The sequence below is a fragment of the Talpa occidentalis genome, unplaced genomic scaffold (assembly GCF_014898055.3).
Source record: "Talpa occidentalis isolate TD23 unplaced genomic scaffold, MPIMG_talOcc4v2.1 talOcc4.4, whole genome shotgun sequence".
Taxonomy (NCBI): domain Eukaryota; kingdom Metazoa; phylum Chordata; class Mammalia; order Eulipotyphla; family Talpidae; genus Talpa; species Talpa occidentalis.
In genome coordinates this window covers 23,200,732-23,213,774 of record NW_023604295.1, presented here as the reverse complement: position 1 = coordinate 23,213,774, position 13,043 = coordinate 23,200,732, and the positions used below count along the sequence as shown (strand labels likewise).

Genomic DNA, 13,043 nt, shown 5'->3' with positions numbered 1-13,043 from the left:
TCCAGGTTTGTAGCAGCTAACAAAGACTCTGCCTCTCTTATCCATGTTTCAGCTGTGGTGTAGATTTGACTTAGAATGGTACATGGTTGATTTTTGACCCAGCTTTCAGATATATCTTTTCGGACATGAAGAAACAAGACAAGGCGAATGACTGTCAAGTAGTAGATTTGATGTTGTTGACGAGTGCTAATGAGGCATGGCTGAGGCTGCTCATCCACTCTCCACTCTTTCCATTGCACCTAAGAGTGTCACTGTGCTTGGACTGTGGGGCTATGGGTAACTCCCTCCTTCAAATGCAGTGGGTATGGTGAGGTGTCCCATTCCTGAAGGGTGTGATCCTATAGCTCTAAATCATGTATGATACTGTAAATCAATGTTGTCTCAATAAATAAATGGATGTGGAATTTCATTTTCTGCTGTTTTTAAACCAAATAAATTACCCATTCTTGATTAAATACAACTTATTATTTTTTTAATCCTTGCCGCCTATCCTCATTGCCCACCCCAAAACCAAGGAATGCCTTCCTCTTTTCTTTAGTGACTCAAAATGCCCACAATAAACTGACAACATTTTTAGAAAATAATGAAAAATGGGGAAAATGGTAACAAATATCTGAATGAGAAATGAGCAAATTATACTTTTAAATATAGTTATACACACTTACAAAGCCCTTAAGAAAATATACCAACATATTAGATTTATTTTTTTTTTGGCATAGAAAAACTGGGGTGTAGGCTAGAGCTGTGGGCAGTGAGAGATTTTACCAGGCACAGTGGGGAGCAGAACAGGCAGGTCTACTGAAATACACTGCTGAGGGGAGCAGTGGGTGAGGCAGGAGAGGTCTGCTGTGCCATGTGTGAGTTAGCTCCCTGTTTGTGATGGAACTCAGGCCATAGTGGTGATAGCACTGTGATTTAACCCCTAGGCCGTGAGGGAGGCCATTCATAGATTTTTCAAATAATCTGGGTTGCCAACTTATGGGTTAATTTTTATTTTAGTCCTCATAATGTTTTATAATTTCTAAGTTTGTGAGAGCATGTTTTATATATAAAGTAATCCTTCAACCCTCTCTATAAAAATGATCTCATATATCTCCTGATGGAAATCTTTCCTGATTAGCCCCATTTCATAAAATGTTACAAACTTATTTGCAAAATAGTATTGCACAATACATTACAAATGGAATTATATATTCCATATCAACTATTATTCCTATATTATATGATATTTGAAAGCACAAAATATATGTCATTTCTTAATCTTCTTATAATTAACTTGCTCAGTTACTTAGCCAATCAATTTCTAGGCATTTAATGAGTTTGTACTATTGTGCTAGGTTCTATTCCAGGCAGTTTTAAAATTCTGTCTCATCTAATCCTCAGAATTGCCCTTTTACAGTTTTCATTGCATACATGGAGAAACTCAAATGTCTGGACAGATCATTTATTTAAGGTTTCACAGTGAGGAAGTAATAGAACCAGTATTTGAAACCAGCTAGATTACCCCATAGTATGTGCTTTGAACTACCAGACAATAAATAGTTTTCATGCTTCAACAATATTAAACATCTCTTTGTGGCTTCACATTTATTTCCTTATAGAGATAATAAGAGTACTTGCCTCACAGAACTGTTTTTAAAATATGTGACTGTGGCTTAGTACAAGTACCTGTATATAGAGAATGCAACATAAATGCTGAGATCTAAACATTATAACACACATGTGATACCTAGTCTGAGTTCAGTTAGGTTAGAAGAGTTACATGGCTAACTATTTTTTTTTAAAATTGTGTTTCAGGCTGACCATAGATCTGAAGCATTCAACAAAGAAAGAGAGAAGAGGGAGAGACGAGCATAAGGGACAGGGAAGGTAGATCACAGGTGTTGTGGTGGTAGAACTACAGGGTCTACATGTGATGAGAAAAATCAAGTACTGTACAAAATTTAACAACAACATAAGAAAATCAATTCATTAAAAAAAAATAGTAGGTGTAAACTTAAGAACATGTCTCCACTCTAAGGAAAGCTGTTTATTATACACATTTTTTCACCACTTTCTTATAATACTAAGGTTGCTGGAACTGTTTTCTTTGAGATATTTTCTTTTTTTGAAAACCAGGGACTTCGCATTACTTTTTTTTTTTTTTTTAAGATTTATTTATTTATTTATACAAGCACTGGGTACAGTCAGAAGTGTGGGAGGGTGAGAGAATTCACCAGAGCCAGAGCGGAGAGTAGAACAGACAGAGTGACAAAGTACACTGCTGAGGGGAGCAGCGGGCGCCAGAAGAGGTCTGCTCGCCATGTGGGACCCTCGCCGGTTGGCGGGGATTGAACCGGTGCTGGAGAGGCTGCAGGCAGCTTCGCAGCCCAGCGCTCAACAGCTGTGGCCACCGGGGAGGCCCTGCATTACATTTTTATTTTGAAAAGAATGGATCCTGTCATAGATGATGAACTGATATAATCATGAGAGTAAAATCAAGTTTTAATCTCTAATTACTAATCTTATGTCGAAGAACAAAAACAAAGACATAAGAAAGCCATTTTTCAGATTTTGCCTGTTTGGTTTAAGTAAATAGATCAAATTTCAACACAAGAGTAAAATAAATGTAGGGCATTTTGTTCAAGGTCACTTCAAATGCTGCTATATAAGAAAATGAGGCGTTACTTCCTAATAACTGCTAAGACCATGCTAGAAACCCCTCCTCCAAGCCCCAGCCTTCTTTTTTAGTTCCTTAAGTATACCTGCATAAATGTCCTCACATTTAATCCACTTTGAAAATAATTTTCTAAGGCTTAGTGAAAAAGGACTAATTTTTAAGTCATCCTCCCGGTTTTCTAGAGCCATGGTTGATTGATGGCTTACAGAGCCGTTTTATACAGTACTGACATTTTAAAGATACTGGCCAGTAAGAACTTTCCATCTGGTGTGCCTGATTTCCTTTGTCCCACTTTCCCAGAGTGACTTAATTTTGTCCTTGAACTCTAAAATTACTTTGATTTAATTTGGGCCCGGGGGTTTGGGCCATTTATTTAAACAAGAAATGAGAGTAATACCGCCAGTGGTGCATGGTGATGGGGAAGCAAACCCCTGACCTCCTGGCATTTATTTGTGTAATAACTCCACAACCACATATAACCAGAGAGATATTTCAGAATAGTTCAAGCTCTGACATAATACTGGCAAGAAAGATGGTCCTTGCTTGCAAAATGAAGAGAGAGATAAATGAAATTAATTTATTTCAGGCCAAAACAAAGCCTGTCTTTTGAAAAGAGATAATTGATGAAATAAGACATATCCCTTAGCATTGGAGAAGCACTTAATTTTTTTTAAACATTCTCTTATACATTATATCATTAAGATTTCATTCATAGCAACACTGTGACATTAAATTGTTTTCCAGAGTTTTGCAGATAGTCAACTACTAAAGAACTATATCTTTATTCAGGGAGTTTTCTATTAGAATAATGTCTATGTCTTAATCTTCCATTGTATTTATCCAAAGATAAATTAAAAGCATCTTCTACATAATAGATCCAAAATGCAGTATTTCTTAACCTCTTAATTGACACTATTAATGTTTGGCTTTTGAATACTGGCAGTACAACATAAGCATAGAAAAGACAGACACTAGAGACCTGGTTATACCATATATAGAACCTATATAAATAGGGGCCTCCCGTGGTGGCGCAGGCGGTTGAACGCCACGCTGTGAAGCTGTCCTCCGCCTCTGCAGCGCTGGTTTGATCTCAGCCAGCTGGCGAGGATCCCACATGGTTTGGCAAACCTCTCCTGTCGTGCCCACTGCTCCCCTCAGCAGTGTATTTCGTCAGTCTGCCTGTTCTGTTCCCACTCTGTCTCTGGTGAATCCTCTCACCCTCCCGCACATCTGGCCTGTACCTGGGTTCTTGTATGCATGAATAAATAAATATTTTAACACACACACACATTTATATATGCTTATATAGTTAGACCTAAGATTACTCATCTATGAAACGTAAGTGTTGATTTCCATATTTGAAAAACTACTCTAATACTGAATATTCTATGATACTGTAAATAATTTTGGTCTAAAAATAGAAAGGTAATTCTGTTAAAAGAGAACATAATAAATTCTCAAAAAAATAGTTTATTGTTATAATTCAGATTGAATGACAAAAATGTCTAGCTAAGGCAGCATTTACTAGGCACAAAAAATTAGTAGATATATCTGCATATTTTTTTTACTCTTAATACCACCTTTTTTTTTTTTTTTTGACAAAAGGACATGTCCCAGTTTAATTTAAAAAAACTCCTTATAATAGGGCCTCCCTGGTGGTGCATGTGGTTAAGACACAATCTATGAAGCTCTCTGCAGCCACTGCAGCACAAGTTCAATCCTCTAGCCCTCCAGGAAGGTGACCCACATGGCACAGCAGACCTCTCCTGACTAGCCCGCCGCTCCCTTAGGCAGTGTACTTTATTCATTCTGCCTCTCTGTTCCCCACACTGTCTCTAGTGAGTCTTCTCACCCCCCACAACTTTGGCCTGTACCCAGGTTCTTTTTTTTAAAGAATTATTTATTTATACAAGAACCGGGGTACAGGCCAGAGGTGTGGGAGGGTAAGACAATTCACCAGAGAAAGAGCGTGGAACAGAATAGGCAGTGACTGAAATACACTGCAAAGGGGAGCAGCAGGTGAAGCAGGAGAGGCAGTGACTGAAATACATTGCAAAGGGGAGCAGCAGGTGAAGCAGGAGAGGTTTGCCACGCCATGTGGGTTGCTCCGCAGCCGGCGGGGATCCAACCGGCACTGAAAAGGCTACAGACATCATAGCGAATAAATCATGACACTAGAATATGGGATGGGGTGTTTAGTGAAGCTCTTAGTTCTGTATTATATTCCCTTGCAAAACAAATTACTCCAAAACTTAGCCACTTGAAACATCCCTATATAAGAATCAAAGCAAGGTTTAGCTGAGAGTATCTGGCTAAAAGTTTCACAGAGGTTGCAATCAAGGTGTTGTTCAGGGCTGTGATCTTATCTGAAGCATAACTGTGGTTGGTTCCAAGCTTACTCAGAGGCAAGAAACAGCTTTGTGGGATGTTGGACTAAGGAACTCAGTTTCTCACTAGCTGCTAGCTAGAAGCCTGTCTCAATTCCTTATCACATGTGCCTCTCAGAGAAACTGGCATATTCCAGAGCAAGAGAGAGAACCGAAGGTGAAATGTTCTTTGATAACCTAATATCAGATAGGATACCACTACTCAACCTGTATTATATTATTTAGAGGCAGCTATAGAAATATTTTACTATTTGGAGGACTTTACATGGTGTTCTGGAAAAAAACTGAATTAAAGATATAGTAAACTTGTTAACACTGGTAATTATTATTGCTATATAGTAGATAAATAAAAATTTTACCACTGATCTAATTTTAAATCCTATGATTGCAATATTAGAAAAATTGCTATAGATGACTAATTTTGACAATCTTAAAAATATCCACACAACAATCCTATAAGGATCATGGACAAAAGTTTTAATGTTATATATGAGTTGCCCCAAATTAGATAATCTAAAACTATAGCTACCCTTACCCCATAAAATTTTTGAAGAAATGTTTAATAATTAAATCAACTTCTAACCCCCATGAATATATACAGTCTAGCAACACAGGTGATAAAACTCACATAAATTGAGTGAATTGCTGCTTTAAACTAAAGAGCATAGGAACAAAAAATTAAAAATAATGGTAGCTTCAGCTGTAAACCTAAACAGAAATAGGACATTCTTCATTTGTAAAAGAACATAATACTTGTTTTCTGTTCTTTAACAGAAAATGCATGCAAGATTTTCTCCCACTTAAGTATTTACAGTGTATTAGTTTTACTACAGATATTATGTATTAGATTATTAGTATGTTCTTGTTCTCTTTGACATTAGTAGGTGTTCTCTGCAATTAGCTAATCTAGAATTGTTAGCAATGTTAGGAAATTTGATCACATAGGAAATAAATGGATTTGGCATTTACTTATCTCATAAATAATGCCAAACCCCCAAATGCCAAATGACTAAAACAGACCTTTTTTATCTGGCAAATGAAAGTGGTCATTGCTTTAGTTAAAAGTGTAGGGTGCATGTGAAACACAGAATTGATAACAATAAGCTTTTTAAGTTTCTTTATAATTTAGTACCATATTACCCAATATGCTATTCAAATATCATCATCATCTTTTTCATCATCATTCAACTTTTAGTTGAGTTTTTTTCATGAACCAAATACTTGCTAGGTAAATTAGACAGATGATGGCCCCTTGAAGAACTGCTCACAGATTAATGGGATTTCCTATTACATATTATTGTAGAAAAGTGGATTTAAATTAGAGATTTGGGGTGTACTTTTTTAAATTTATACATTTTAGTCTCCATAATCTTAGAAAGGATATCAGGACAGTTACAATAATATATTTATTAAAAATGTAAATGTGTTAAAAAATGCAAATGTGTTATTGATGAAAAATTTTCTACCAATGATAATTTTCAAATTATTAATCAACCACCACTTAATCCCATTCCTGGATTACCTGGAAATTTACCTCTAAAATATAAGCAGGAAACACTACTCACCCAGCTGATAGTAATGTTTAAATATACCTATTTACTCCTGATTTTAGCAGTGAGTTGCATGCTTGTCAAAAATCTGCTGGATTTATTTTCAAAACATTCATTTGCCAATTGTATTTAATATTGTAACATGTAATTTAATTTTCACAAATACTAATAAAATATGACTACAAAAAGGAATTGGATTTATGAAAATGAGGTCAAAAACTTTAACAAAAAATGCATTAGTAAAGCATAGGCTTGGCAGATAAATAGTTGTTTTGCTAACCCAATAAATATTCCCAAGACCCTTCTTCAGCATGAGTCTTCACTGAAGGGGTAAAGTCAGCTAAAATACTAGTAAATTAATGTGATCATCTGACTCTGTTCTGGCAAAGAGATGTAAACATTCATTAATTGGTGACAAGTAGGAAAATGTTACTTTCTTTATAAAAAGGGCAGATGTCCTTAGAACATGATTCTCATGGCCGAATTTGAGCCAGCCATTTGTGACTATAAGGGGAAGGTCAAGAGGAGATATTAGAGAAAATAGTCTCTTATTGGCACCTGTAACGTAGGTCCAGATTTCTTATTTAACAAGCCAAATTATGGATAGAAAACATGCAGAGAGGTAAGAAAGGAAATGAAAAAAAAAGGCAGGAAGAATTGAATATAAGCCACAGGAAGACTGGTAAGGTTATTTTTCATTTATAGCATTCCTAACTGATACCCAGTAGTGGTTGCAGATGTGGGGAGGAGAACACAGAAGCATTTTTTCACTCAGATTGCTTCATCATTTTCTTGAGTTATGTTCTATTAAGAATTTAACAAAACTGAAAGACATATAAATGTGACTGATGCAAGGAAGATGGGATGTGTGGAAATCCAATCAATGAGCCCAAAATATTAGTGAATAAATGTGTATTGATTTATACAGATAGATTGATAAATATAAAATTTAGGTATATATGTACCACTTTTAAGATTTATCACTTAAAATGACTCAATAAATCAACAAATGCAAGATTTAAAAATCAATGCTTAAAATGTAAATATTGTATATTTTCATCTCAAACTTTGATAAAGTTATAAATAGACTAGAAGAGGCAAATGAAAAACTTAGAAAAAAATTAATGTATTTCAAAAAGTATGCAAATAAAGTAAGTACAAATAAGTATTCCAAATATTTTACAACATAACAATTACTGGGTTTTCTTCTCCCTAAAATTTCTTTTCTTAAAAAAAAAGATTGATTTACTTATGCATATAAGAACTGGGGTGCAGGCCAGAGGTGCAGGGGCTGAGGGGATTCACCAGAGACTGGGGAGCAGAACAGGCAGATCTACTGAAATTCACTGCTGAGGGGAGCTGCAGGCAAGACAGGAGAGGTCTGCTGTGCCATGTGGGTTGCTCCCTGGCCAGCCAGGGATCGAACTCCTGCTGCAATGGATGGCAATAGCTTGATAGCACTGTCTTTAGCCCCCATGCCACCAAGGATGCCCTCACTAAAATTTCTTAAAGAGATTTAAGAAAAGAATCATTTCAGTTGATGCCTATCACACCCATTAAAGGGTATTACTTGACTCTTTCTTGACTAATATCTACTGTTTGGGAATATCAGAATTTAGAGTTTGAATTTAAATTCAAAGGACCTAGTCCAATCCCCAAGATTAGGCGGAAGCTTTATCTAAAATATCCATGGACAGATGGTATGCAGCATTTGCTTACACACTATACAATCGGGATTCATCTTTTGAGTAAACCATTTCCTTTTTGGGAAACTCAATTAGTAATAATACATTTTTAGGACTATTTACAATAACTACATTATGGAAACAACCAAAGCATCTAAAGGAAAATGAGCCAATTAAGAATATGTGGTGTATTTACACAATTAAAAAAAAAAATGAAGTCCAGCCATTTGCAACAACATGGATGGAACTGGAGGGAATAATGCTAAATGGAATAAGTCAGAAGCAGAAATACAACTATTTCATGGTTTCACTTATATGTGGAATATAAAGAAACAAAACAAAGAGCCAATCAAAACCAGGCCAATAACAAATCTTAGACATTTGTCTGCAGTATAAAGATTTTCAAAGGGACAGATGACTGTGGAGAATGAGGTGTGGAATGGGGTTCAGAGGACTACGGGTGCCTTGGTGGTAGTTGTGGTGTGGTAAATACCTTTCTAGCGACATGACCTTCTACCTCTGAATCATATGCAGTCTTGTAATCCAATGTTAGCTCAACTTAAAAACAATAGTTTCTTTATATTAAATGGAAATCTTATAACCTATAATTATTGACTGCCAACTCAGTTTGGCTGCCATGAAGATAATGTCATTCTACCTTGATTTGATAGGATTCTCTAGTCTATCCTACTTATTTTTGACACAATACATATGATTTCGGTTTGTTTGTTTTTCAAACTTCCAAACAGCTATTGATATTTTGATTAAAATTGAATATTTAATTTTTTTAAAAGATAAAGGACCTATAGCTTGACAAGTTTATTTTAAAGGTGTTTATCTTTTTGCTATTTCTTTGAATTAAAACATTTTAAATATAAAGTTCGCAGGAACATAGGAACAGTTTTGAATTTCATTGTTTTATTCTTCTCTTGCAAATTAAGCACATATGTTTGGGTTTTCTAGAAAAAAAACTGTTTCATGCAAAAAAATTCATAATTTTATCTTTCTCTTCCAATATGTTATTCATTTCTCTTTCATGTCTTATTGCCTAAATAAAACCTATAAAACTATTTTTACTCTTAATAGTGACAATTAGCATTCTAGTTTATCTCTTGCCCTTTGTTTTTATTTTTTTTAAAGATTTATTTATTTTTATACAAGAGCTGGGGTACAGGCCAGAGGCGCAGGAAGGGGAGAGGATTCACCAGAGACAGAGTGGGGAACAGAACAGGCAGACTGAAATACACTGCTGAGGGGAGCAGCGGGCAAGACAGGAGAGGTCTGCTGCACCATGTGGGTTGTTCCACGGCCAGCAGGGATCGAACTAGCACTGCAGAGGTTGCAGACAGCCTCACAGCGCTGCACCTAACTGCCTGCGCCACCAGGGAGGCCTGCCCTTTCTTTTTAATATCTTCATGTAATACTTTACAGTTGTAACTTTGAGGTTTTGTGTGTATTATTTTGCTGAAAATTCTTTAATAGTCTCAATTTGTTACACATGGATTCAACATTAGTAATTTTTTCCCAGTTAGTGAAATATTGTACTATAAAAGGTATTTATGTTGCAGTTATCCTTTCATTTCTGGATAAATTCTAATTGGTAGTATCACAGAATTCATTTATAATATCTCTAATTTCAATTTACTAGTATTTTCCCAATAGTTTAATATCTATATTTAAAAAGACACATTCCTATGACAATAAAAATAATAGTTTATGTCTTATGCCTCTAAGAGATAGTATCATTTAGGCAATAGTTAAAAAAAAAATCTTTTGAATATCTCAATTTCCCAAGTGGTTGATTTCCACATATAAAGACGTTAATCTTATATAATGTTCTGTTCTTATATTAACTTAGTAACTATTGCTTACAGAACCAAGATAAAGCAGAAGTTGGTTAATATATCACCACCTATAACCTGAAGGATGATGTTGAAAGTTGGGTCTCCCCAAGATGTTCAGCTAGGCCTTCCTAAATTGTGTCACTGTGGCATGTAGATTATTTCAAGCTGAGATTAATAGAGGCCCTAAAGGCTTAACAGAAACTGTTACCACTCTCTCAATTACCTAGAAGAATGAAAATTGGCAGTTACCCAGAATTTAGGTTCTTACAGAAATATTCTTTCTATCTACATAGGACAAAAAATTAATTACTGATCATTTGGGCTTCATCATACAAGCCTCCCTATCCTGGTCATGAGTACCTTTCTCTTTCCTTGAACCCCCAGGCCTCTGTGCCTCTCCTTAGCTCAGGTTATATAACCTCATTTTCTCCATTGGTTTTAGAATCCACATCTACTTAGAATCTTTGTACATATGTTAGTAAATTTGTTCTTTCTCCTACTAATCTGTTGATAAGATTGGTCAACCAGCTTGAGAAGAAGGCTGAGGGGTAGAGGGAAATTTTCACTCCACCAGTGCAATTTATAAATAAATTCCATTTTATTACCTACATTCTAGCAATGATTTCATTGCATAAACACATTTTCAGAACTGTGGTATGGCCTTTACTTACTGACTCCTTCACATGCAAATTAATTTCAACCACACTGGGCAATTTGCCATTCATTTAACTACTGTAATCTTTCACGTCTCTGCTTTTATTTGTATTGTGTCTTTATTCTGAAATGCCCTTTCTACATGAAACTGAACTTCTTTTTGCATATAAAGTTCTATCAGATTATTTCTTAGGCTTCTCCAACAAAAATACTTTTTTGTACAGCCCCTCTTTATAGTTACATTATTTACAATTCTTTGGCCCTAGATTATGAACTCATCTAGGATGAGAAGTGTCTATTTATTTTGGTATCTCCTGTTTTTATAATAGGAGCTCATTGACTCCTACCTCTGAATACTCATGAATGAGATTATTCATTAAAATTTTACGCTGCCCCACATATTTCTAAATTAATTGTAATTTCAACTAAATAATGTCTACTAGAGTAGAACAATATTTTTCTGTGCTGCTGTATATCTTCTCATGTTGAATATACTACAATACAATGTTAGAGTCATTGTTTTAGTCATTAAAGACAATGTTCCAGAGAGTAAGGATATACATCATTACTTAATTACATTCATGATCATTAGTTTACCTGCAACATGAAACTGTGGTATGTTCTAATATGGAAAGTGCTGCAGGGAAGCACTCTCATTTCTTTTCAGAAACATTAAGGGGACAGTATCATACACTGATACTAAGCTGCCAGTCCCCAGAGAGATCTTCCCTTTCCAACTGCGATAAACTAAAAGGAAACTTATTTCATGGTTGCTTTAGCATTAAGACAGATGTCCTTTTACCGATTTGAGAGGGACTTCTCACTTGGATATTGATTTTATTTAGATACAGTTATACAGGAGGAAGAGAATCATAAGATCAGAAACACAATTAAAGTACTCTATTGAACCCTTAGGAGCTTTCTTTTCTTCTTTCATGGAAATGCAAAGTAATTCAGTCATATTTTGTCAATTATTAATGTTGTCTTTTTTTAATGCATGGATTACTAGATGAAACATTTCGTGTTCTCTGGCTCTGAATGGTGGATCTGATTTAGATTTGCCCTTTTCATTCTTTAGAGGCAGAGAATCAAGGATGGAGAGTAAGAGAAAGAATATCACACACAGGGCAGACAATGGAGGCCAGCCAGAGAGGAGGCAGGAGATTTAAGGCAGGTGGTAGAATCAGATGCCTAGAGGAAGCAAAACGTAAACTCACATTCTTTTGTTTGTTTTTATTTAAAACTCTGCAGAAGAAGAAGGAGAAGAAAAAAATAAGCAGTTAGATTATAAAATAAAAATATTTATAAACAATATTATTGCTAATAGAATGATAGCAATTTAAAATATGAATGAATTACCTAATGAAAACCAAAACTAAAGAAACATCATAAGGAACACTACTTTTTAATAGAAATACCTTCAGAATTCCTAATGGTAAATTTGGTTTTGTGTATGTTGGAAAAGGCAGAGGTTTAGGCAAAGGGAAAAACATTTTGGAATTTAACAGAAGATACCAGTTTCAAATAAGCCACAAGACACTATGGAAATTATAAAGCATGTTTAAATAGCTATGTGGGGTCTTTGCATGGTGATACAGAAAATACCTACTGATTCTCCAAAAGCTGTGCTTAATATATTATAGGAAATAATTACAAAATTTTGAGGTTCAAGTCTGAACAAGAGGAATCAAACACTTTTATTGTCACACAATATTTTGAAAATGGCAACACTGTAATAACTTGTGGTTTGCAGTTAACCAAGCAAATAATTTGACTCAATTTATATGTTTATGTTGATATACTAAACACAATTCTAACAGGACCAAAATAATAGAGTACTTTGAAATCTATTACAACAAAACAAACCATATAATTACATATTTATGCTAGCTAGATAACAGAACATGAGTATAGAATACAAATGTTCAGATAAAAGAGTTGATACATTCCTAAAACAAATGCCCCAATGGTAGGGGTCGCTACTTCAAATTCTTCCAATGTCAGGTTCTCTTAGGATCACAGGCACAAAGAAGCAAATTCATTTTTTTTTTATCTCATGTAAATTGACAATACTGGCTACAATAAAAGCTACAGATAAGCAACTTTGAAAGAAGCAGAGGAAAGGTATTTGATCAACTTGGAGTGAAAGGAAAGTCTGTTATTTGAACTAAAGACTAACCTATAACAAAAGCCTACTTTTATTATAATAATTGAGCAATTTCCTACTTTATTGTTACATACTTTTTCGACTCTCATTTTTTTCA

General features: G+C 35.0%; 1 protein-coding gene and 1 long non-coding RNA gene across 7 annotated transcripts in view; one reads left to right on the top strand and one right to left on the bottom strand.

Annotated features, from left to right (window-relative positions):
- LOC129146721 (uncharacterized) overlaps positions 1-1,995 on the top strand; it is a 73,138-nt gene extending 71,143 nt beyond the window's left edge. The window contains exon 4 of the long non-coding RNA XR_008553811.1: positions 1,798-1,995. This is a non-coding gene — a long non-coding RNA (uncharacterized LOC129146721). The remainder of the gene's footprint in view (positions 1-1,797) is intronic.
- The window catches only part of NAALADL2 (N-acetylated alpha-linked acidic dipeptidase like 2), a 1,155,955-nt gene that overhangs the window by 814,922 nt on the left and 327,990 nt on the right, over positions 1-13,043 (bottom strand). The window lies entirely within an intron of this gene.